Source organism: Etheostoma spectabile, chromosome 12 (assembly GCF_008692095.1).
Source record: "Etheostoma spectabile isolate EspeVRDwgs_2016 chromosome 12, UIUC_Espe_1.0, whole genome shotgun sequence".
In the NCBI taxonomy this organism is placed as follows: Eukaryota; Metazoa; Chordata; class Actinopteri; order Perciformes; family Percidae; genus Etheostoma; species Etheostoma spectabile.
Window position 1 is genome coordinate 18,188,991 of NC_045744.1, and position 27,578 is coordinate 18,216,568.

The 27,578-nt window shown below is 42.6% G+C and overlaps 1 protein-coding gene across 4 annotated transcripts in view; it reads left to right on the forward strand.

Moving 5' to 3' along the window:
* The first annotated feature begins 344 nt into the window (after positions 1-344).
* cdh24b (cadherin 24, type 2b) overlaps positions 345-27,578 on the forward strand; it is a 160,370-nt gene continuing 133,136 nt past the window's right edge. For 2 of the 4 annotated variants that reach the window (XM_032531471.1, XM_032531474.1), the window contains exon 1: positions 345-487. The gene's annotated coding sequence lies outside the window, so the exon portion shown is untranslated. Of the gene's footprint in view, positions 488-6,146; positions 6,380-27,578 lie in introns of those variants that run through there. The other 2 variants (XM_032531473.1, XM_032531472.1) reach the window with 2 other exon arrangements.

Below are 27,578 nucleotides of genomic sequence, written 5' to 3' on the forward strand. Positions count from 1 at the left end.
TGACAAACATACATTGTATAGCCTGCCTTAACGCAGGACTATTATGCAAATAAGTATGCAGTATTGATTTTGGGATGTCATGATGATGATGGTGAGGATGCTCATGATGTTGGTGGTTGAAGACGTAGTGGTGATTAAAGTATTGACGGGCATCATCCCGATAATAATTCCCTTCCGAGAGAGAGTGGTGATGAAGAGATCAAGAGAGAAAAACGAGAAATTAGCAAACACGTGCTGAGAGATTCTCAAAAGTCACATTATAGAAGAGAGGGAGAGAGAGAGAGTGAGGGGGGAGACAGAGAGAGAGAGAGAGAGAGAGAGAGAGAGAGAGAGAGAGAGAGAGAGAGAGAAGAGAGAGAGAGAGAGAGAGAGAAGCGCGATAACAGCGTTTGTCCTTCTTGGACTCAGTTTTGTGACCGGCTGACGGGCTGAGCGGGCGACGGACGAAGAAACTTGAGACGATCACACCGAGGTCCCACATTCAAAGGTAAATTCCCAATCAATTTGTCTGTGATCAGATGATCCGTCATTGTGAGCGTGTGTAATTTTTTTTTTTATATTTTCTTGTTTTATATGGCGGTCAGGCTGACTGAAGATCAGACCTAGTTTCCCCTCGCTTGATAGGCTATTTGGGAATTGCGTTTCTCTCTGCCTGTCTGCTCTTTGGCACCGCTGCTTGACATTCACCAGAGCTCACATTTTAAAATTGAGATACGGAACGTGACACTTAAAATACTTCAACATCAATTCGTGGTTGCCTATAATTGTTTTAGTGAAATCGATGCAATGTGGTTTATTCTCACTCCGTGCGTCTTTGCGAGAGCCCGAAACGTTTAGCAGGATTTTTGTCATCATAAAAGTGTATCCCTTACAGCTTCATGGGAAACTACCTGTGAATTGTAATTATAAGGAATGTGACAGCGGGATCCGTTTCATAGTGGACGACATTGAGCAGTCCTAATTGGGAGCCCTTGGTCACAGATATTGAGGAGCTGTCCGCTGGCGCACACTCGGATGTGTTTTTATGTGGAGGAATGCCAGCGCCATAACTGTTGTATACACTGATTGATTATCTTATTGATCCATTTATCGATTCTGCCAGATTTTTAGTCCATGTTTTCTCCCGACCACAAGGTGAGGAGAAGGGGCTGTCACTTTTTGTGCAAATTGGACCGGCGCAATATTTTTACGCGTGCGAGCCGATTCCTGACAGGCGGCGTGCGTGTGCGCACTTCTGTCTGCCTTCAAGCCTCCGTTACCGAAGGACGGCTGGGACCAACGTCTGCCAGACTGCCACCGAGCATCGACACGCCGGGGCAAATATTTTACCTGCTCGCCGTCCGTATGCGCAAGTTCTCCGCGGTTCAGCGCATCTCTAATGAGGTTGATCGGCTCCGAGTCGCTCCAAAAACCCGGCTTAATTGCATCCATTTTTTACGCGACCATATAAGTCGGTGATAATAAGTATTTGGCTTAATATCCAGGGGTGTCGGTGATGCGCTTGTGCAAAATGCTTCTTTTTTTTATGGTGTGCACAAATAGTAATACTGTTTGTGTATGTGTAAAGCAGTACGCGTCTGGGAAAGACATTTGCTTTGATGTACGACTTGCCTTCCCAGGTTACATCGATTATTGCATTCTGCTGGGTAGTATATTTTTGTAAGAGCAAGAAAAGTGGGTCTTCCATATCTATATATAATTTCTTGATGATGTAGAGAGCATGGTGAGCCGTTGATACAGTCATCTTTGCAGCTGGGTCAATTCTCAAGTGGAAAACCTGTGCTCTTCTAGCCCCTTGCTGAGCATATACGACTAATGGGATACACAAATCACTCCCACACACGCTTAATGGCTCTGATCAGGCTGAGGCATGTTTATTTATGATAAAGCATATGTATTTTACATCACTGTCCCAACAGGGGAAATGGTTACAATCAGTTCAGTGTGTGTGAACACCAAGACTATATTTGTGTGTCTGGTACAATATGTGTGTATAAGTGCATATATTTATCTCTGAGTATCTGTCACTGTTTGTATCTTTGATTGCATGAGCACTTTCCTGCAATTTTCTCAGAACCAGCTGTGGCATCGCAGGACTCTTATTTCTGTTGTTGGAGAAAACAGGACGAGGGAGACTAGTGATTGGACACACGCTCTCTCTTTTTTCTAATGTTATTAAGAGAGAGAGCGCAGCAATCTGTGTGTCAAGATTCAGTTAGCAATTGTTTACACCAGATATTTCTTGCCTTTTTACCCAGATGGGGGCTGAAGAGTGTTAGGGGGAAGTGAAGGAGGGCAGAGGGAGAAGAGGGAGAGGGGAGGTTAGGAAACATCAAGGGAGGAGAGGAGGGGTAGTTAGATGGAGAAAGGGGAAGTAGATGAAAGGTGGACAGAGGTAGAGGTGGGGCAGAACATGAGGAGAGATTAGAAGAAAGACTGGAACATGAGTGGAGAGTAGGAGGAATATCTGCCGCATTTCCACTGCATGGTATGGCACTGCTTTACTCAACTCTCTTTTTCTCTTTTCCGTTACCAAAAGTTGTGGATAGTACCTAGTACCTGGTACCATCCACCTTTGTTACCACCTCGGTCGAGGTTCCAAGTGTGCTGAACGAAAGGTGGAGTTAAAACACTGCAGACCACTGACTGGTCAGACAGAATCATCACTTGCGCAACACGGGACATCTTGCACACACATTTTCATAATAGCCAAGCTACTGTTGATAGCAACCACGATTTTTATATTCACTCAACCCAGATTTAAAAAAAATGGCAGCACCCAAAACCACGGCATACATTACATACACTATGCCGTACAACTGACGGATGGAAAGATTCAATGAGAGTTACGTTGAAAATGATGTCACGGCCGTTTCATGTGATGCTGCTATGGCGATCAGCTGAAAATCCCAAGTTCACTGAGGGGGTACCATCCGCAGTGGAAAATGAAATAGAGAAAACTGACCTGGTACCAAAAGTGGGTTGAGTTGAGCCGAACCATGCAGTGGAAATGAAGCCATAGAGAGGAAGAGAAAGGGGAGAGGTGGGGGTGTTGGTGGAAACCAGACAGGTTGCACTTAGTCAGGGACTTATTCTGGCGATAAAAGTGCCTGAAGAATAGAAGAAAGGTGCTGCAGTTGTGACAAGTGAGGGACACACTGCATCCCATTCACAGACATTACAGTGTATTATGTCTGATGATAAGCAAGACGTTTATGATAGATGGTGGGATACTGAAAGAGGGAGGATGAAAAAACACTGGCAGACTACAAGAAAAAAAAAGAACCAAGGACAAATAAAAAAGGTGTATGTGTGAAAGAAACTAGAGTCGAAGATGCAGGGAAAGGAATTTAAATTCAGGTCTTGAATGAAGATTTTATTTAACCATCTTCCCCCACCAATGTTACATAACCTTGTTGCCTCTCCTGCCTCTCCTGCCTTGTAAAGTTTTGCCAGAAAGACAGATTACTTACTAATTATGTTCCAGAGACTCCACTGGCTGTCTTTCTTTAAAGACTCAATCAAACTTCATCAATGGCGTGCCCTTAAAGATGTTAGAGACACTTCTAAACATGCTGATCACCCTTCTATAATGAGGAATAATGGCTTTGTATGCAACCCCAATTATGGGAAACACACACAGGGAACATGTTAAATCAGCGAGCCTTTATTTCCTTTTGATTCCCTCCTAATGAGAATGGGAGACTCCTCGAGATGTGCACCCTTGGGGGCTTTTCTTTTCTGAAAGTGCGTGTGGCAGTCAACGGACGTGTACCATTCATTGGCTGACACCTGAGTGAAATCAATCAGACAACATGGCCTCCCAGGGATCCTCGTGGAGAACAAGGAAATAAATGCTTAGTGCTCAAGACATGAAGATTCCCTAGGGCTCTCTCACACAGAGATAATGTATGGCAGAATTCCCTTTCCTATTGTTTCAACGGGAAAGGGTACAAGGAGCTTCACGATCTAACGTCGCCTAAGATCCCGCTTGTACTACTCTCAACTTGCGAAAAAGCCTGTGACTCTGCAGTGACTTTGTGCAGGAACTGAATCTCAACTATATCATCTCTAATTATCTACTCAAGACTGACGTGAAATGTTTCATCCAAATGTGATGCTCCCTTCAAACTCCAGATAGATGTAAAGGGTGATGCACTAGACCTTCCATCAGTGCCCTTTGATGGTGATCGCCCATCAAAGGAGATGAAGACACATGATTGTCGATGCTGACTTTTTAAGACGTATAATTTGCAGTGGGTTCCGCAGCACGCATCTCTTAGGAAAAGTGTGTGAATTCGCTTGAACATCCTTCACGCTTGTCCCCATCGACCCCCGATGCAGTGCCGTCTCCCCAAAGTCCCCAGATTCAGCTCCGTGTCCCTGGCGTCCCTAGACTGAGGTTAGAGCAGGACACGCAGACCCCGGCAAGAGCAGTGCTGTGCCGAGACATGGAGCCTTTCTCTCCCTGGTGGTTATGGGTGGAAGGGAGGTAGGGGGGGGGTCGAGGAAATGGCTATGTCTTGCAGTGCAGTTTTTTTCTCTGTAGAGGCCTGTGGGTCTGTGCTGCAGAGTCTGTCACGGTCTCTTGTTCTCAGACCAACATCGCTGTTTACTCACATGCACGTACACAATGCAGACAGGTGGAGATGCACGTATGCAAACACCTATTCGAGAGAAGACACATCTCCCCTCTTACACACACACACACACACACACACACACGCACGCACGCACGCACGCACGCACACACACACACACACACACACACACACACACACACACAGGCAACTCATGGGTCCTTGTCTTCAAACTGTCTAGAAATTGTACATGCTATTCAGATTTGCCTCAATTTTCTCTCTTCAACAAGAGTTGAAAGTATAGAGGCCCATTCTCTTTCTGCTGTCAGCCGGGGGTCTGTATTACTGTCCGCAGGGAGTCCGTATTATTTCCGGAGTGGACTGAATGGGATGTAAGGTTGGTGGAGGCAACTCCCAGCTCGTGGTGGGTGGCTGTTTGGATGGGTGGGATGAAGCAGGACTCTAGTTAAAATATGTACAGAAGCTCACAACACTGAAGACATTATTGTACAGAAAGACAGCAGGCTGCTCCAGGCTGAATGTGTGTGTCGGTGAGTGTGTTGTCAGTGTATTTACATTTATACCCTGCTGTGTAGAAATGACGTAGGGAGAGGGCAAGAGAGATACTGACAGAACGAGAAAGCTTAAATGACTGTTGGTTAAAGACTTGCTACCACTGGTTGGATGAATTGGACTGGTGAGCTGGAATGAATCTTTTCTCTACCTTTTTCTGATGAAAAGTTGAATTTGAACTAGAAATCAAGTGCTGGATAATGATATTGAGCATTTCATTATATTTCTGTCAAACTCTATTGAATATGGAATGCTGTTTTATTTGATTCAAATCCTTAAAAATTCAAATAAATAAATGAATGAATAAACACATGAATAAATAAAATAAATATGCCTTTGAAATACATAATTAACTAAATAAATGAGGCAATAAATACATACATAATTATATAATATATATATAGACATACATATCTATATATAGATACACATATAAGGTGTTACTTTCATGGTAGCCTACTTTTAGTACATAAATACACATTTAGCCACGCCCCCTGGTTTGCATATAAGAACTGGAAATAAATACAGAGGGAAATCAATAAATGTGGCATTAGGAAATAAAAGTCCACGTAAATAAATAAATGTGGACCTATGAACTAAAAGTACTATGAAATAATTAAAAGTAAAACCCTTTAATATATTGATTAATTTTTATATGAAGATTTACACATATTTAATTATTTATGTATATATTGTCTCATTTATTTATTTCATGATGTATTTCAAAGGCATATTTATTTGTTCATGTATTTATTCATGTATTTATTATTTTATTGAATATAGAATAAAACGGCATTCCATAATATGGAAAGGAGTTTTCAGGTCCAGAAATATTAAGTGTATGTAGTCTATTGAAAGAAGAGCAATATGTAAACTGTAAGATTTCCAGGGTCCCTGAATCAGCAGCAAAGAATGACCTTAAAACCAGTGTTGGACAGCAATGCATTACTTACGTGTAACAGTGATGGGAATACTGTTTTCATAATAGTCTAAGGAATGACAATTTTAAAATTGAGAATTATATTACACTAACCAAAGTAACAATCCATTACGTTGACAGTGTGGGTGTCTTTGCTGTGTCACAGGGAGTTTGGTGGAAGGGAGATATGTCTTCCCTGTGCGGTCAGAGGACTGGCTGCTGTGGGGCGCGTTAGCTTGCGTAGCAACGGGCAGTATGAGGAGGCAGTTAGCCTCTACCATTAGAGGAGAAATGTCCCTCCTGCATGGTAAGTCTTTTTCCCGACATGTTGCGTATTCTTAGCCGCCGGTAGTTTCCCCTACATTTAGCTGGCTAACCTTCAGATAGCTTATTTTAGTTTAGCAGCTTAGCGCTGCCTGCGGTCAGTCTCCGCAGCTAAGCACAAAGTTAGCTTGTTAGCTAGCTGCTTGTTTCTCCGTGTGAGCATGTGGCAGCTTTTGAGTTGTTTAAAGTCACCTTTGATAGTGAAAGTAATGCAATGAGTCATGTAACGCATTTATTTAACACATTTATTTTGCTTTTAAGTAATGTAAGTACTTTGTCAATAAGCCAATATGTATGCATTGATTCCATTTTCCAAATAACTTGCCCAAACACTGCTTAGAAATCACTCATGAGACCATTTTGGAATTTCAAAACAGCTTGTGATGCACTTATTTATTAACCTTATCTGCTCAGTAAAAGGAATGTAACCACACAGCACAATGCATAGCTAGTACATCATTCATTGACCTACTCTCTTCTACATTTGGACAGCAGATGCAATCAGATACAAACTTTGGGCTCAAAGTATTGCTCTTCAAAGTTTGTTTGATTTCTGTGTGGAAATCTGCCCAGGAAATTTGCTTGCTCATAACTTACCTTTAAATCATGATTCATGGTGGTGGGAGGACCAAAGTAGAAAACAGATCAAAGAACAGACAGATCCGTCCCACAGCCCAGCTTGCATTACTTACATGTACAAGGATAATGAAGGTGGAATCCATAAGCGGAGTCAAATCTCACTTAGTTGCACTGAAATGGAAGGAGGCTACAATTAGCCCTTTAGTAAATGTCATCTGAAATCAAAATATTCAATGTTAAATACAATTTTCCACTGATTAGTTTTTGTGCAAATCTTTAAAACGTGATGGAACAGCAGTTTTCAATTTGACAACTTTCATTGGCTTTCCATTTACGCCCCTATTTCTCAATTCATAAGCACACATGAAATTGAAGGCTGTAACTGTAGCTGCTTAAATAATTTCACCATGGTTTAACACAATTTAGGAAAGCTTTAATAAGCTTTGCGACAAAAGGTGTCAATGACTGTAACCAGCATATTGGAATTAAATTTATCATACTGAGGAAATTAACAATTCTTGTTCCCTGAACAATTGCTTTTGGATTGAATTTTCATGTGGAGATAGTAGCTCCTTTTTCGGTGTTATTTATCACTTCTGTGTTTTGGCTCATCTTTATCAAGGCTGACAGTAATTCTGGGAAAGGTAGGAGTGACTGTGTAGGTGTTTGCTTGGGCTGGTGGTAATGTGCATCTGCACGACTGCATGTATCAGCTGCAGACGTGTGTGTGTGTGTGTGTGTGGCCATGACAGAAAGAAACCTATAGTATAAGCTGCTACCCCTGACATAGGAGTCCTGTAGGAATTGAGTAAATCCTATTGTAAATTTGCCTACTCCATGAAGATAATTGGCTTATTTCTGTGTTAAATAGCCGGTCCTACAGGACACTGACTGGGCTTGGCATGCTCCGTGTAGACAGTGTGTCTGTTTCTCAGCCTCTTAGGGACTTAGAGGCACATTACATACTAAATTACTGTATGACAATGATGAACTGATAGCTGCAGTGCGTAACCCTGAGCTCCCTTACAGGGACCTGCATGCACAAGAGTTGGCAAGGGCAGGAGTTTGATTCCCACAAGTTGCACCTCTTATTCTGTATGGTCCTTGCTGCTTGATGTTTGAAAAGAAGTTACACAGACAGGCTGGTTTAGGAACAGTCTGTGCATCCAAGACTTCAGAGCTACATTTCCCATGGCTTGTAAAGATCTCAATTTCTGGCAGTTTCAAGCTTCTATTGAGTGGATGTGTGGAAAGTGTTGCGTTGCCTTACCTAAATCATTATCCACACATCAAACACCATCTGGGTTTCACTCTGTTACTTTGAAGATTCCTTCCTCATCAGTCCTGCGCCTAAAGGAAATGCCGCAGATAAGTGTATGTGTTCGTGCACACATGCAAACGAGCTCACATGTGGCTCTTTTTATGCCCGTCTTAACCCCGTAGTTTCTCAGTAACCGCGCTAATAACTGTTGTCTCTCTGTTTCTTGGCCTCTGGGCAACTGCTTAGTAATGAACCCGGCCCCAGCTGATCCAGCAGCTCAGAAGGGGGGAAAAAAGCACCAAAATTCTCAAACCAGAAAATGAGAGATTCAAAGATGGATGAATTGTCAGCGGATGTGCAGCTGTTCTTGTGTGTGTGTGTGTGTGTGTGTGTGTGTGTGTGAGAGAGAGAGAGACAGATACAAGAGAGCTAGCACGCACAATTCTGGGACATGACCGAAAACTGTCTAGTTAGAGTGCATCAGGAAATGGATGAAAGGGAGAATTCCCTACACGTGGTGAGAGAAGAGAAATGGAGCTCAAAATGCTTCATCTGTGTGTGTCCTGATGGCTGCTTAGTTGAACAAAGGCAACCAAGAGACAGTGATTACAATACCTTTAAAACCAATGCTCTGTCTCCTTTAAAATATGCTGGACATGCTGTAAAAAGAAATGGCTGAAAGGAACTTTTTAAGGCTTGACTGATGATATTGAGCAGATGAAATGGCACCACCTCAGGGAGGGGTTTTTGAAGCTAAAAATACAGAGCTAAAGGGAACGTTTGTTTGTGCTTATCCCAGTGTCAAATTACATTGATAAATACCATGATTTTTAGTTTGGAGTGAAGCACTCCTTCCTGTTATGTATTAGAGCAAGCTGCTTTTCTGACTGTTCTCACAACATCATGTCCAGGTGTGGGTGGATCTGTGTGTTTTCCACCCTCTCTAGAAACACAAAGGGCGAGCTACAGAGCATCAGTACTGTAATTAATGTAGTTTGGTTCAGTTATCATGCGTGATATTTCAGCGCTGTGATCTACTTAAAAAGGCTTTTTGATGAATGGCCAATTAGAAGCAGACTCCTCAAGCCTAGTGGCTGACTGATCTCTTTTTAATGGCACTCCTGTTTCTTTGATAAAAGGCAAAATGAATCATCGATACCTTGGCCCAGAGGAGCACTGAGCACAGAATGTGATTGTAATTGGGTGTGTAGCATTACTTTGGGGTTCAGGCTGTGCCTGTGTGTGTATATGAGTGAGAGTGTGAAAGAGCATTTTTGTGGTAATAGTGGTCAGTCTCAGTCATAGTCTGATGCACATGGTTGCTTTTCCAAAGTTGTATGTATAATTCACTGCTTATGTGTGTCCATCTTTATTCCTCTTATTATCTACAGTGATATCTGCTTCATGTACATTTCAGTGACTGTAAGTATGGCAGCCCAGCTGTGTGTGCTTGCAACACCAGTCAAGTCTTATTTTCCCTGATTTCTTTGCGTTTGATTGCTATTAAAGCACACTTCAATTAAGCCGGGCAAGTTTCCCTTCCAAAAAAAATCCATGCTGCTATGTTTTTGATGCTTTAATCAAAAAGTCTCATTTCATATGCATAATTAATGCTACAGAAATGAAAAGACAAGAGCAGGAAAACAGCCTTAAACTTTCAAAGCAACACAAAGTCTCTCTTTATTCTTTATTTGCCAGTTCCTCAGGAGATGGCCAAGATTTATTTGCCATTTCTCAGAAGGGGGTGTCATGGCAGGATAGGGTGTTGTCTGAACTGAAGCTGTGAAAACATACCATGTAACAATTTGATCAGGCAGCTAGCATCTTGAACCAAAGAGCCCCCCTGGAGCTTTTGGACCTCCCAACAGGCCTTTGCTGCGCCTATAACTTTTACCGCAATGTTTTCCTGGGGCTCAGCCACAGGAGACTTCTCCGCTTTCCTAAGCAAACAGAACAGGTTCAGAATGAGGTGATTAGTGTTGTCAAAATGTTACTGCATCCCCTGCTCATACTGGAGGGGTTGGGACAATAATCTTATGATTCACTGCATGAAACTGTAGGTCTCTTATACCTGCCTGCCCGCTACTAGCACATGCACTAGGAGCTCCCTGATTCTCAGGTTTATGTGTGCTTTTCTCAGCCTCCGTCCTCAGCTCCACCACACAATGTGAAGCGGCTTCCAGCTGAAATTGCGTACCAGACCTTTCACACTTGGTCACAATGGAGGCTTGCTCGGCAGTATAGGCACTTGGGAAGATACAGAGAGAATCTTATTTTGCGGATTTAGACTTCATAAACATCATTATCATCTGCCTGACCTTGAGTTGCTGCGCTGTTCAGCGGCGACCCCAATTTTGTCAGAAACCTTCAATGTTAATGCATGCGGTCCTGCGGGCAATCGAGTCAACAAAACTGTTATTTTTTTTAGTGAGTGGAGTGTGTGGCATGTGTGTTATGTCTGTCTGGAAACGGGTGCACACATCTACATACATGCGCTGACTCAGTAATCTTTCTGGTTTGCTGCCTGGAACCGTCAGCATCTTTCCCCCCCCAAACAAAGTTTTCTGACTGTGCCTCTGCCAAATTTAAACTATGTAGAACATTAGTGTAACACCCCACGCTCTTAGAATACAGATTTGTTCTTGAGTGCACGCCAAATGGCCTCTATATTTTATGAGCCTTCTCTCTACTAACATACTGTCTTGAGACTAATTATCATGGTCGCACTCAAACACAATGCTCGTTTATTATTGCATTGACATCACATTTGTTTTGGCTTGGCCTACATGGCAGGGACTTCACAGCGCTACAATGCGGGATTCATGTGTAGCACTTGACAGAGCATGCTTTGGATGGAGAATCTGTTCCTTGTTGCATTGGACATGGTGTTAGCCAGAAAGGTTATTTACTCTTTACAGTCTTGTCACTCATCCCTCTTCAAGTGGACTATTATTCTTTTTCGTTTTGGAAATAAGGGGCTGCTTCACACAGAGTGAGCGGCTCACTGGGGAGTCATGCTCCATTCTTGGGAAGCAGTTTTCCTCTCTTGGCCTAGAAATGCCTTGATACTTTTTATTATCATAATACATTTTTTCCTCCAGCATATTGTTTCTGTACACTGATTCCAGCTATTTTTATACATACTGCAAGACTATTAATAAAACCCTGAGTAATATTGGTCTGAAAAATGGAAATGGTGCATGAAAGAGGAGTTGAAAGTTTAAGGGAGTTTCTAGTAATAAACTACCTATTATTGATTTTTTTTCACATTGTATCTTTTCGACTATTTCTATGTTGTGTGGAAAGAATATCGTTTTTAACATGCCAACTTATTCCTGTCTGGGGTTATGAGTTCACTGGTCTATATCCTGGTCTATATTGCTCTGGTGCCGCAGGAAATTCCACTGGATGCAATGTATTTTCGCCGATTTAAGTTTCCTTTCCTTGTTTTTTGTTTGAATCTTAAACTCTCGTGGATTTATGAGGACTATGGTTAACTGCTCCTCAGATAAATGCATGTTAGATTGAGACATCTAGCTAGACTATCTGTTTAATCTGATTTTTCTAACTATTTTGCAGCGTCTCCGTCCGGCGCTTAGCACCACCCAAGACAATTGTGATTGGTTTAAAAGAATGCCAATAAACCAGAGCACGTTTTACTCCCATCCCACAAAGCTGTGTGGACTAGCCAAACCCTCCTACGCTTCGCAGCGTGTGGATGGTCTGGCAAAACGAGACTATAGCTTTGTTCGAAACCGTTCCCTCATTCACTCACTCACTCACTTTTCCCTGTATAGTGTTTATTAAATAGTGAACTATATAGGGATGACCAAACAAGATTTTGGACACTGACTGAAAACACATTGTTGTGTGACTTGAGTCAGGAGATGCTCCCTTAGTTTTTGTGACAGAGGCGGACGCGCCCAGCATCATGTAAACAAACCGAAACAAAAATACTTCTAATACGTCCCTGAAACAAATCCAGCACCTAGGGGGAGAGCAAAGTGTTGTATACTGTATATCTTGTTACATTTCCACTGTGGGTATTTTATAGTGGCCTATATAGTGAAGGAAATTAGCCGCAGAGAATTCAAACGACACTACAAAATGGCAAACACACTATATAGTGCATTATTTCAGTGATAGAGAACGGTTTTGAACACAGCCTATGAGTTCCCCAAAGTCTATCCCAGCATGCACTGGGCAAAAGGTAGAAAACATCCCGGGCAGGGTGCCAGTCTATTGCAGGGTGAGAACAAGCAAGCACAGACACACAAACACAATGATCCAGTAATAACGGAGGCAGAGTTTGAACTGTAGTGCTGTCCCTAAAAACTAAATTTAAAACAAAAACTAAACAGACTATTTATAAATACAACTGAAAATACCGGCAGCCCCTCATCCACTGTAAACCCACACAGGTGTTTCCAATTAATTGGCTGATTACACCTGGGTCCCCCTCAGGTTCAAGAATGAATGCAATCATCTACCTAGCCTGGCTCCAGACTTCTGAATCGCCACCCATGTTTTAGATTTGTTCAGCGACACAAATAGCTTTGGTGTCTTTTCCACATCTGTTGCTGTGGATTGGAAAAACTGTTGACCACCCAGTTTAGTAAAAATGGGAACATCCTATTGGTAGCTACATTAATGAAAAATAGTAACAGAAAGTTAAATAAATAACTCTGGTGGTGAAAAAACAACACTTTCCACTAAAGGGTTAAATCAAAATATAATAAAAAATAACCCTCACTATCAACAAGAAATTGGCTGACATAAACACGTCAGGCTAAATTAAAAGTAATTCACTCTGATATCCAGGGTAATATCTCCTGCCATTGGCTGCTTATGGGCAGTTGTTTGGTGTGGCTTTACACAAGCTTGATTGACATCTCTCTGCCTCTCTTTCACCTTTAAGACATTCAGGAAATGAAGTTTGGTGACCTCAGCAATCTTCCTGCAGAGCTTTGTCTAATGCTGTGTTCATGCCACCTGGGAATATCAGGGACCGCCCCGTGATTACGTTGTTTTACCGTTCACATGGTTGGGATGCGTGTTCTTCTTCGGTTAGATTGGCGTTTGGCATTACAACTTGTTGCCTGACTGCCACCACCTGTTGGGCGTAGCCTAGTGTGGGAAAACATGGAGGCCACAACAACAAAGATTTGCTGCTGTTTTCTTATGCGAGCAACAAACAGCACATTGACAGGTGTTTGTTTGTGTTATCTGCAGGACAACAAATGGGAAAGAACACTGATAAGGTGTTTTTTATACATAGGCCTATTTATGAATAATTTGAAACATGTTATGTCTGTATGTTTCTTGGCAGAGGCGTTTGTCCTCAATAAACAGTTTATTGTCATTGAAATATATTTAGTGAACCAAAGTTGCCTACATCAAACGTCAGTTGTCAACAACGCGTCACCAACTGGGAAACTCGGTTAGCACCTCTGATTCCCACAGGAAGTGACGTGAAGGGTGATGTTTTCACTCAGAAAAATGTTTTTCCGATGTCCATGAACGCACCACAACTCTAAATGTAATCAGTCATCACGAGTGAAAACACCTGTGTTAGTGTACAGGGCATTCAAGATTAATGTTGCTATGCAAAACAGCTGAATATCAATGTTAGTACTCAGTGCCACCATCAGTGGAATTAATACTTAATACACACTGACAGATCTTTTTCTGTCTGGAGAGGGGTTGACTATGTATGACCACACAGTGGACACCAATTATATATTTAATCTTGTTGCAAAGGTCAAACTATGCAAATTGCATTTGGAAATATTTAAAAGGTATGTACTTACCCTTGATTTTTGCCTCTCTCCTCAATTTAAAAAAGCATTGTAGAGGACAATAAGGAGCCAGAAGCTAACAGAGGTTTTAGGCTGCCGAGTCCATGGAGGTCCAAGAGAGGACAGGAGATGTCAGGGAATGGTACAAAGCTTTAGACTTTTTAACGTTGGCTAGTATTAGTTCTAAATATCCAAAATTCCAAATATTTTGGTATGAGCTACCTGGACGACGGTGATGATATTCTCTGTCAACTGTGGCATGGAAACTGTTCCCAAAGTAAAATATACTCTCAGGAAGTGCTAAGGAATTTAGCTTAACTGAACTTTCAAATCCAAGGGGGCTTCAAGCTAGTTTTGAGCAGCAAAAGCATTGTTAGTGTATTGTTGGACTAATCACATGTAGTGACAACATTCAGCAATAACAATCTGTGTTAATGCCTATAGCGCAGTTTTTTCCCTGATGAAGTGCGAAAGAAGACACCCCAAATATATACACACTGTGAAAGTTACTGTTGCACTAGATTGGACATTTTACCATGCCAATGCTGCAATAAAGGTTGCCTGAATGCCATGTATAAAAAATTGCTGTGAGCTTTTTGTGTAGATTTGGACTTGTATAGTACAGGCCAAAAGTTTGGAACCACCTTCTCATTCAATGTGTTTCCTTTATTTTCATGACTATTTACATTGTAGATTATCACTGAAGGCATCAAAACTATGAATGAACACATGTGGAATTATGTACTTAACAAAAAAGTGTGAAATAACTGAAAACATTTCTTATATTCTAGTTTCTTCAAAGTAGCCACCCTTTGCTTTTTTGATAGCGCTGCAAACCCTTGGTGGTCACCTGAAATGGTTTTCACTTCACAGGTGGGCCTTGTCAGGGTTAATTAGTGGAATTTCTTGCCTTATTAATGGAGATGGGACCATCAGTTGTGTTGTGCAGAAGTCAGGTTGATACACAGCCGCCAGCCCTTTTGGACAACTGTTAGAATTGATATAATGGCAAGAACCAATCAGCTAAAAAAGAGAAACGAGTGGCCATCATGACTTTAAGAAATGACAATCAGTCAGTCTGGAAAATTGCAAAAACTTTGAATGTGTCCCCAAGTGCAGTTGCAAAAACCATCAAGCGCTACCAGTCACCAGCCTTAGAAATCGCAATTTAACAGCATCTCAGACGAGAGACCAGATGAATACAACACAGAGTTCTAGCAGCAGACACATCTCTAGAACAACTGACTGTTAAGAGGAGACTATGCAAATCAGGCCTTCATGGTCAAATAGCAGCTAGGAAACCACTGCTAAGGAGAGGCAACACGCAGAAGAGATTTTTTTGGGCCAAAAAACACAAGGAATGGACAGTAGACCAGTGGAAATCTGTGCTTTGGTCTGATGAGTCCAAGTTTGAGATCTTTGGTTCCAACCGCCATGTCTTTGCGTGGCGGAGAAAAGGTGACTGGATGGATTCTACATGCCTGGTTCCCACCGTGAAGCATGGAGGAGGAGGTGTGATGGTGTGGGGGTGCTTTGCTGGTGACAATGTTGGGGATTTATTCAAAATTGAAGGCTTACCGAACCAGCATGGCTTCTGCAGCATCCTGCAGTGACATGCCATCCCATCCAGTTTGCGTTTAGTTGGACCGTCATTTATTTTTCCACAGGATAATGACCCCAAACCTACCTCCAGGCTGTGTAAGGGCTATTTGACCAAGAAGGAGAGTGATGGATTGCTGCGCCTCCACAGTTAGGGAGAGCTGGACCGCAGAGTGAAGGCAAAAGGGCCAAAAAGTGCTAAGCATCTCTGGGAACTCCTTCAAGACTGTTGGGAAGAGAATACCACGAGTGTGCAAAGCAGTAACCAGAGCAAAGGGTGGCTACTTTGAAGAAACTAGAATATAAGACATGTTTTCAGTTATTTCACACTTTTTTGTTAAGTACATAATTCCATATGTGTTCATTCATAGTTTTGATGCCTTCAGTGATAATCTACAATGTCAATAGACATGAAAATAAAGAAAACGCATTGAATGACAAGTTGGTTCCAAACTTTTGGCCTGTACTGTATGTTTTATTCCACTGTGTTTAAACGGGGAAATGGAGAGGCCTCCTCCACCTGTTTGGAGCTAGCTGGTGAATGTGACGTGTGTAGGGATACACTGTAACCCCTTTTTGTGGATCTACTGATTGCTGTGAATAACTTTTTTTTTGTTTCATTGGGGTACAGCAAAATAGGCTACGGATCTTTTTTATTAATGTGTCTTAAAGTTTTATGGTGTCAATGCACTTCGTTTTTGCATTTGGAGAGGCATCTTAACAGACTGTAGGTCAAACACTGATTGTTTACTGTTACATTTTAGTTGAATTTAAGTGCCAGGGCATTCAGTCAATGTCTGTCCATTGCGTTCCAAGACAGCTGTGCTGCAACTGGATTTCTTAAGGGAGAATAGTGACATAAATTGTTACAATGTTATTTAAAATCTGCCATCATTTCAGTTTTTTCATATGTGCTGGTGCTGTGTTCCCCAAGTGTTAGGGCAGGTCTCAGCTGCTACAATGAGCCACCCCCCTCCCCGCTGCACAGCCCCCTCCCCCAAAATCCCCATACACGTCTCAGGGGGAGCCATAGCCATCACTGACTCATTCAAATTTCTTGGCACACACATCAGCAACCCACTCAAATGGAACATCAAAACAGAGCACATTACCAAAAAAACACCCAGCAAAGACTGTTTTTGGTTAAAAAAATTAAAGTAAAACAGAACCCACTTCTCAGTTTTACACAACCATCATATAGAGCATACTCACCTCATCTATAACTAGTTTGGTCCAGCTGATGCCCTCCTGGACGCGCTATATGTCACTGCTCACCAAATCATCCTGTTTTAAAAACCTTTTTTTCCCCACTGCAATAAGAACTGAGGACTTCTCACCAACCCTGACATTTGACACAACCCTTAAAACTCAATCAAAGTCAGTCTTGTAACTATTGTCTGTGAATTTTGTCTCATGGTAATATGGGAATAATGCCTGTTGTGTTTGTCATCTAATGGGATGTCGATATCTGTCTGTTTGATGATACTGACACTGCATACCCACCACGCTGTAACGAAAGCAAATTCCACTGAACTCGATCGTGTGGTCATTAATAAATGATGATTGATTGATAGCTCTATTATTATTTGTATTGAAAAAGACCTGCATGGCGGTGCAGGTCTTTTTCAGTAGAACTCAGCTTTCCTGTTGCTCCCCTGTTTAAAAACCACGAATGGCATATCACTTGAAAGCCTGCAGCAAGCATACACTCCAGTATAGCACGGCAGGAATAGATTTTTCCTATAGCTGCTTGACATTTCTCTTTATCCACGAGTCAATAAATCACACTTGTATTCAAACATAATAATTCCATGCTGTCGTGTGCTTTATGACAGAGGTTTTTGCTCACTTGTTGCCAGCGGTTGTGCTTGAGATGCTTCTTTATTATGGCAGCATTCGTCAGTGTTGGTCATCAATGTTTACAGGCGGTGATGGGGACTATTCTGCTGACGATCAGCTGACTCACACAAATTGGCTCATAAATTTGTATCACTATTTATGTCTGAATACAAATTGAATTCTTTTGTTCTCGATCGTGCAGTTGAAATGCCTCTAAACGCCTAATAATATTTGTTTCTGCCAAATATGACCGTCCTGGTTCCCCCACTGCTGTTGGATTCCTTATTCTGCATGGATGAGCTCTGCTCTTCCACCTCGTGACTGTGTTTGATGTGTTTTTAATGTGTCAGACTGACATGTTTATTTATTTACTCTTGTGGTGTCCCAACACCATAGACATTAACATATTCCACTGTTCTACTTTTGTCACCCTCTCTTTGCATGCATCCACACAGATATGCTGTGACATACCCAATATGGCAAATGTCAGCAAAGACAAAAGCATGCACTTGAAAGACCCTCCTCCGATCTGTAGGTGCACACGCATACGCACACAATCTCATTACAAGCCTGAAGTGCATCCCCCACCCCCAGGGGAACCAATGGAGATACAGCAAATGTGTAATGTGTGTGTGTGAATGTGTGTGTGTGTGTGTGTGTGTGTGTTCTGGTGTGACACATCTGTGTAAAGCGACACAAGGGGGTCCTGACAGATATGGGCCGAAGTGAGAGCCTGTTTCTGTTGTGCTCTGTCACGCTGAGGCTTCTTCCACATGCCTGCCTTCCACCTTCTGCCTGCCGCTGCCGCTAGCTGTTAGGTAACCTGATGCTAGTGTGTGTGTGTTGTGTGTGTGTGTGTGTGTGTGTGTGTGTGTGTGTGTGTGTGTGTGTGTGTGTGTGTTTGTGCGTGTGCATTGACACCACCACGCTCTTGCACAGTTAAAAGTGCCAGCGTCTGTGCAGCGTGGCCTCGAAAATGTGCGTGTGACATGACTTTAGGTTCCATGAAAGATGGAGGGTGAGAGATTAAAAAAGGACACGACACAAGGGCGTGAGCAAAGAAGCGGCGGTGGGAGCTGCTTTATGTCTCCGTATGTGAAAAGGACAGAAAGTTCAGTTGATAAATGAGAGTATCGATGACATCAGCGCATCAGCGGATGACCACGGAGATGACGAAGGCCTCGGCGAACACAGACGATTTCCATTCTGTTTTAAATTCCATTCCTCGTTCTCTTGCGACCATGTGCTTCAAGGTTAGCTCATAAGTTATGCTTCAAGTATGTGTTGAAATCTGACATTCTTTTGACTGTGTGTGAGCTTGCATATGTGCATGTGTTTGTATGTAGTGTTGTGTGTGTGTGTGCTCCCAGTGGGGATTATATTTCAGTCGGTCAAGCCTGACAGATAACAACCCACCGTGCTTGTCATATCTATTATTGAGGGGACAGGAAATTGATCGGTGAAATAGAACGGTGAATGTTGACTCTGCCTTCCTCAGCACCTCAGTTCCTCTGTCTCCTCTTTGTACCTCTGTGATCCCTGTGTTCCATGCCCTCTCGCTGTGGACTCCACACTGCCCTTCATTTCAGTCATCTGGCTTCTTTGAATTGTCTTTGTATTGTGGTCTTCTTACTCTTGATTCTCATTTTTTAAGTGAAAATTTAGGATGTAGAGAGCCACACTGTCTCAGTTTCTCAATCACCAGTCTATCTAATTGGCCTTGTAGTTTTCTGGCAGGCTTTTTCTTCTGTTGAAGTTGTTGTTTCACAGTATATCAACACAACTCTTTCCCCTCAGCTTGCACAAGTTAAGAGCCCTATTCACCCTCCTCCCCTCCTTCCGTGCCTCCCTGCGCTCTCTCCTCATCTCCCCTCCTCCTCATCAGCTAGAAATCATGACTCACCTTTGATCACTCTCCTTGGGAACTCTTCGTCGCAGAAAGTCAAGTGTTTCATCTTTGTTGTGTGACAATTCAACTCTAGAAAAGACCACGCGCTGCCAGCAAACACGGCTGTTTGAGCCCCGGAATATGCGGCGCGGAGAAGAAAGCCTAATTTGAGCTCAATTCATCATGGCAAGATTGCCATGCATTTATTGATAATTGCTTTTTTCCGTTAAAAGGGACGGTGTTCAAACCGTCAGTCGTGTAAACATGAGCGATGCAGCTGTTGCCGCAATTAACTTCTCACTTTCCCTAATGAAAGGATTAATCCGCCAGCAAATCTCTCGGCTTCCTTTCAAATGCCAAGCCTCCATTCAGATGGCTGCCAGTGGCAGAAAGGAAGGCCTTGTCGAACAAAATGGGACTATCTATAACCAGAGCCAAAAGTCACATTCATTTGCTCAGCCTGGTGTCACATCATCATCAGGCTATCTTTACTGCTGTGGGACAAGAGAAACCCTTTACCAACTGCTGTTTGATGATTTCCTGAGCAAAGCCTCTACAACGTCTGTTTTCACAAGCAGGCCTCTCCACAGCGCCACTTCCGCCTCCCTGCCTGCCTCCCTGCATCCCTGCCTCCCTGCATCCCTGCCTCCTTGCCTTTTCTTTCCTCTTGATCGCGAGCTCAGATTTCTGTGCATTGCCCCACCCGGAAAAACCCCTACCATCGCTTCTTGTCAGAATCCTTCAGAATGGACGGCAGGGCATGCTTTACTTTCCACAGACAGTTGAAAGCCAGAAAGTGAATAGTTGTCTCTCGTTTGAATTAGGTGTGTTTGGGAAGCAGGGGATGAATGACAGCCCATTGACAACGTAGTTGGGCTTAGGCTAAATCTCTGAAGCCGTCACTCTGATGTATTGATCAGTTTTTCTTTCCTTTGCGGAATCGAGACAGGGGACTGGTGTGGAGAAGAGCAGATAGATCAAATCCATAACAAATGCCAATCCTCCTTACTTTTCTGGTCTGGCCATCGATCAGAAAGAGGAAGCGTTTCTTGTCAATATCAGCATTTACTTCAACATTACATTTGCTATGATGTTGGTTTAGATTGTGAGACTGGTTAAAGAGCATATTGTTTTCACACTAGCTTTTTTTATACCAACAAACCAAGCGCTTTACACATGAAGTTAAATGCACTGACACCACTTTAAAGAAGCGTAGCGTTCAGGCACTTCAGTTGTGCTTGAATAAGCTGATTAGCATCAGCTGTTTGGCTAACAGCGTCCAATCACATTCATCCAGGTGTACAGAACGGCAATTACAACCTGACACTTCTCACTATTGCTCTGCTGCTGCCATCCCAACTCCACCAGCCCGGCCTTACAGTATGTGCTATTTCTGCTACTGTTGATTTAAGTAAGATTAAATGTTCAAGTGTGTTTATTAAGGGGAATTAGCTCTCTCAGCAGTGTGCGTGTTGCTAGTTGGATTCTAAGAGATCCCTCAAAAAGAAGAGCCTTTTCTGCCAAATAAATAGTCTCTGGTGTAACAAAGAGCATGACTGATTATAATAACTGATTATGTCCAATGAATGAGTTACCCTCTGGTCCATTTAATACCATGCTTACAACTCTTTTTAATAAGTCATCGTGAACATAAACCGGACCAGAACTCGAAGGCAACAATCTATTAATGTGTTTTCTTTGTCTGTGGGATGGACTGTATATAAAGATGGGTGACATATATAAGCTATGTAGTTCTTAGCATGCTGATATTTGTCAAAGTGTTTGTTGTAGTGTTAATCTTTCTGATATGGTTGGTTTTTATTAGATATTTGATGCTTTAAAACTCACACACGGCTCCATAGCAACATGGAGAGACACAGCGGCCGCCGGTCCACACTTCTGACATTTGTCCACAGTTTTAATTGTTATTAACACAGCTGTATATTGTTAAGCATGAGAAGCAAACCTGTATTTATACCAGTGTTTCCGCTGGTACCTCTGGTATTGCGGCGGCCACGGCACAGAAGAAGTTATTGAATGCAACTAACTTCAGTTCGTAGAGTATTAGCGTGTGAGACGGAGCCGGCTGGACCTGGGTGAGGGATGTGACCCATGGCCAGAATATTATAGTTCATAAAAATGCAGCGCAGTGACAATACAGACATGTCATACACACGACGTGTGTAACTCTGCTGACCCGCCATTCGACCCGTGCTGGACCCATTCACCATCCTGCGTGCTGGACCTATTCATAATGAGTCAGCTGTCACTCTGTGAGTAGCATATACGTTCATCGCACTCTCTCTCTTTCCCTAGCTCTTTTAATCAGTTATTGTTGAAAACAAGTAAATGAGCTTTCTCTGAGATACATAAAAAAAAAAAAAAAAGTGTATATATATACTATACCCTATGCTATTTATTTCAGATAGGTAATTTTTATTTACATGTGTTGCAGCTGTATGTACATACAACTTCAACATAAGAGGAATGTAGCACAATATGGATGTAAAAACAGTTATAAATAGCCTATGTGACAATAAAATCAGCAAATAATCGTAATAATTAATCGTGATCTCAATATTGATCAAAATAATTGTATCATTTTGGCCATAATCGTGCAGCCCTAGTATGGGCAGGACCTCACTACTGCGCAGACTCTGGCTCCAGATGATTTCATTAACAAGATGGCAGCGCACGTATCTGATACATTTGGATTCATTTTTGTACAGTGGGGGGAAGTCTTTATATACAGTCCATGGACCGGAAAAAAGGAACTAAACTTCAGGTTGGAAAGTAACCTTAGCCTGGCTTTATAGCCCCTAGAACAGTGTGAGTGACAGCCTTCGCATCAGACTAAATGAACCAACCAAATGGGCAAATGTTTGTTTAAACCAACCAAACAGGGTAGGTGTGAAAGCACCCTTAAAGATCGTACAAGCCAGTTTTAAAAGTTGTCTAAGCTCTCTCTGGCTAATATTACCTGAGTGAAGTCATTGGTATTTAATATAACTTGATATCCATGATTATTAGTCCATTGATTGATTGTGAGTGCTCGGTCTTAAACAACCGTTAATGACTTTTTCTGTCTTATGTGTTTAGATATTTTGGGATCTGTGGCCTATTTTCCTCATTTCTATTCAATTTGCATGCATCATTGATACTGAGTTAAGTATTAGAGGTTACGATGAGAATGATTTTGCACAAAGGCAGCTACAGAGAGAAGGACTTTTATCTGAGACAAACATGTTTATGCAGTTCTTTGAGTTTGTGTCTCCTCTTGGGCTAAATTAAGTGATACAGTATGAGGGATTAAGTATCAGCTGGTGGTGCAGATTGATAAACAGCTGTTGTCCTGATCCTCGGGTCGCAGACCCCTTTTATCTTAGTCATTATGAATGCGTCCGTATCGCTACCTATTTCTCCCACAGTATAATCTCAATTTAGAGCTCCTCCTTTGTCTACACCAGTGACCAACTCATTTTAAAACCCAAGATTAAACAACTGCCCTTCTCCGGATCTCAACCTCTTCATCTCTCACTCTCAAACTCTCTCTTCGCTAATCCAAGGTTCTTATCTCTCAGATTTGACTGTCTCCCAACTGTTCACCTAATTCTTTCTCTCTCTCTCTGTCTCCTTGACTCTGAGCTCTCTGCCCCACCTCGTCTCTCCCCCTCTTCACATTTAGGGCCTCAGATTGAGTTTATTCCTATGACAGCCGATCATCAACACACACACACACACACACACACACACACACACACACACACACACACACACACACACACACACACACACACACACACCCCACACACAAACAGACAGAGGTCTCTTTCACAGCTGAATGAGCATTCACTCCCTGCGTGCCCCTTTCTCTGTCTGTAAAGGAAGAGAGAAGAAGAAAAAGCAGTCGGCTCGGACCTCAGCAGATAGAAGCTAATGACTGTCTGATTAATTCATTAGCCTGACACTTTATTGCCTGGCTGCGGGAGTCATTGCTGTTTACTTTTTTATTATAGACCGATCCCCATGTACACACTCTGCTCCTGACACTCCGGCATTCTCTCTCTTGCTTTCATTTTCACTTTGTCTCACCAGCCCCGAAATAATAGCAAGAATGATTATGTCTTTTAGCGGGGTGAAGCAAGATGATACTGTTTTGAAGTGCCCTTTGGCTGACCCTCAGATTTTTTTCTCATCTCCTGTCCTTTGTCTTACTGACAATCTCTGATCTCAGTGGGCAGCTGTTATGGAGGCAAAGACTTTTTAAAGTCTTATTTGGCTGAAGACAAGATAAACTACGACTTATTCCCTTGCAGCCCTCTGTGTATTCAGATTGATCCACAGGCTCATTGGTGATTAGTAGACCACTTCATTCTATCTTCAGTCAAATCTGGAAAACAAAGTACTTTCCGAGCACTCCACTTGGCTAAGGAGATTGAAGAGTGACATGAAAGAGCAACCGGCTGTCAGACAAGATTTCCATTGCAAGGTTAGCTTTGGCGCATGAAAAACCAAAAAGGAAAAAAAAGTCACGCAAATGGGTTTGAAGAGTCAAATGAACGAGTAGAGCAGAGAGAGCTGGCCTAAACAAGAACAGTCACCTGTGGGGAGTGATAAGAGCTGGCAGATGGATAGAGCGATAAATAGACAGATGGGTAGTTAGATAGATGGAGGGGGCTGATTGATGAGATGGAGAGGTTGAGAGAGATGATGGGCAGATGGGGTAAGGAGATACGGAAGAAGACAGGCAAAACTTTCTCCCCTGTGCAAGCTCTTTAAGGCTCACTGTTGTCTTTGGGTTTGTTTCGCCAGTCAGTCAGCCTTCTCTCTCTTCTCTCGTCCCCCGTTTGGCCTCTGTCTCCTACGTCACTCACCCTCTTCCTCCTCCTCTCTCCCCTTTCTCTTTCACACTGTCTTCATCTCAGCCACCACTGCACTCACAGGATATTTTTAATAGAATTAGGCTGCTCTTGTTATCAGTGGAGCGGGTAGCCACAGAGTGAGGCGAGATTGAAACAGCGATTTCCAATTTGAGATTGTGTCACACACATCTCCCTGTGTCCAGATAGCATCAACGAATCACCGCCACCATCTCTCTCGCTCACTTTGTCTCTCTTTGCCCCTCTCCTTCTCTCTTTCCCCCCTCTTTAAGACATCTCGCGCTGAGTATTTTAGCCTCACTCGGGCCTTCCGTACATGTGAGACCAACATCTAAATGCATACATGCTCTCTTCTCTGTCGCTCCGGATTCACTGGCTTCTCTTGACAGTTTATCTCCTTGTCTCTTTTGCTCTTATCCGGGGCGCATACAGAACACATCTCTCTTTCTCCCCCAAGCCCTGTCCTCGGATTCACTTAGTGCCTCCAAATGCAGCTCCGCTTTCGCTCTTTTTCTCTCCTTTTTTACACTTTGTGTTTGTGTCTTTCCCACTCCTCCCACAATTGTTCATTCCTTATACCTCCACCTCTTCGTTCGCGTTCTTTCCTCTCCCGTTATTTTGCATCTCTCCTTCCACACCGCCTCCTCTTCCTCCGGTTGCCGCCTCCCCCTTCTCTTTTCATCTCGTCCGGTGTCACTCTCTCTGTCCCCCGTGAATATTTCTCCTCCCTTCATCCTTCATCCTCTCCTCCCTCTCCTCATCCTTTCCTCTCCGCTGCCTCAAGGCATTGGATCCCTTTGACTTGTCTTGTCAGGTCTTTGGATTCCTGTCTTACCTCTAGAGATATACAGCGTGTGTGCGTTCATGCAGTATGTCCTCATTGCTTGTGGCCGTGTGTGAGTTTGTGTACGAGCCTGTGTTTGAGAGGCAAGATTGATGCTGCTGCTGCCGCTGCTGCTGTGTATGCATGTAGGTGTTTGTTAGGTCCTTTACTGGTTCCCATGGCTGGAGGGACCTTTCTCTTCAGCAGAATGCCACAACTCCACCTTTTGAAAAAGCTCCACAGAAGTGCTGCCTTAACACACAGTTCTTTAATTTCTTCTTCCATTAGCCCAGCCAGCTGAGTAACCTTGATTCTCCCACTCCATTTAAAAAAATGTAATCCTCTCCATGCCAACATTTCTCTTATCAAAATAATTGCCAAATTCACAATGTGTGAACATTTCCTATTACACATCTTCTGAACTTCTTTATGGCAATAAATGCAGAATCTGACTGGGTGCTTGGTAAGATTTGACTCCTCCACTAAGAATAAGTGTGTACGTCTTCCACCTCCTTCTTTCTCCTTAATGAATTGAATAAGCTCAGAAACCTTGTGGACTTTTGACATTGTGCTGAAGCTTGTAGTAGCTAGGAAGCAGATACAATGGAACAGAAGTGCTGGTCTGCGCTGTCACAGCAATTGTGTACATACAAGAGTGGATAAACGAAGCACCACATAAGCAGAAAGCTCACTGGGGCTTTTTGAATCATTCAAGTTTTCAACATATAGGGTAATAGTTCAAAGTCAGACAGCAAAAAGTAACCAAATTAACTTATAATGTATGCATTTGCATGCTGTATATACCCACATACATTGCACATGCATATGTAAACAGCATGCACAGAAAGTAGGAAAATAAGTTTCTTTAATTTGCTCAGCTATACTTTATATCTTCAGTGTGCTGAAGGCTGCAGTTGGATACACTTTAATGTCTGTAAATGTCTTTAAAGCTGTAATATTTTACTCAGGTTCCTCATTTTATTCCATTATGTACCTTATCTGTGAACCTCTAATACCTATATTTTAATAGCATTACTCTATTTATTCTATTTTAATAATTGTAATTTTTATTTATTTCTGTATGTTTTATTTTATCATATTTTAAATATGTTTTGTGTCACACAAGGAAGAGTGGGATGCAAAGGTGGGTCTGGGACTCATAAAGGGCACAGTGGATGCTCATGTTCATGAAATTGCAATGCTGTTGTGTTTACACTGCACATAAATAATAATAAAAAAATTAGTCCCCTGAAGCTTATCAGTAAATAATAAGTGGAAACAGTATTTTAATGTCAGCTGTCAAACGCCCACATGCACCTGCATGAGAATGCATGTCCCCCTTGAGCTACAGTATGGCGAAGCGCTGGTACTGTAGCATGTTGTTCTGTGCTGTTAGGATTCACTTCTGAGCTAGTTCTCGTGTTGTGGGGAAACAAGCAGTGCACTTAGATTGAAACTGTTTTGTTTAATTGCATTTGGATATCCGCAAGCTCAAGTAACTTTTTACCCCAAAAGATTGCTTGACGCGTTTCATCAAGTAGAGCGGGAGTTGTGAAAAGCCAAAATGTGTTTGTGGAAAACACATTCTCACTACCATCTCGTAAAGTACAGGTGCCTTTATCGTTGTTATAGTTACACACCCTTAGTCGTCTCCTTTAGCGTCATATAACACGCGCTTGGTCAAAACTATTTAGCGACATATAACATGCGCTTGGTAAGAACTATTTGCGTCCCTTTTGACGCTGTTTAGTCGGGGGTGGGCTTACGGTTTTGTGACTCGCAGGAATAATGGGGCGGTTAAAGAAGAAAGCGGCTTCCCTGACACGCGGCAATGACGGGACAGTTAAGGACACACGTGGGACACAACCCCCACTCTCCTGGGTGAAAGTCCTATTTTTGAACCATCCACCACCCCAACCAATTCAATTCAATTCAATTTTATTTATAGTATCAATTCATAACAAGAGTTATCTCAAGACACTTTACAGATAGACCACACTCCAGAATTTACAAGGACCCAACAGTTCTAGTGGTTTCCTCCAGAGCAAGCAACAGTGCGACAGTGGCGAGGAAAAACTTCCTTTTAGGCAGAAACCTCGGTCAGACCCAGGCTCTTGGTAGGCGGTGTCTGACGGGCCGGTTGGGGTTAGAATGAAGAGTGGCAATAACAAAAATAGAAAAAATTAGTAGTTTGTAGCAGTTCTTTGTAGTAGTTCATGGCATAGCAGGACGCTGTGCTGCATTACAAGGCACAGCAGGACCACCCTCCCTATGCGGAATTTCCCCCTTACATACTACTCGCTAAACCCCAGCTCCATGCTGCTCTCCCCAGTATGTTACCACACACACACAGACACACACACACATGCACGGATATACACACACAGATATACACACTAATATAGTGAAGTGAGCTGGTTTAGTCATAAATGATGAGCTTCTGATGGGAGGGATTTGATTACGCCGGTTGTTTGTCTTTGAATATCTTACCCTCCACCTCTGTCTCTCTCTCTCC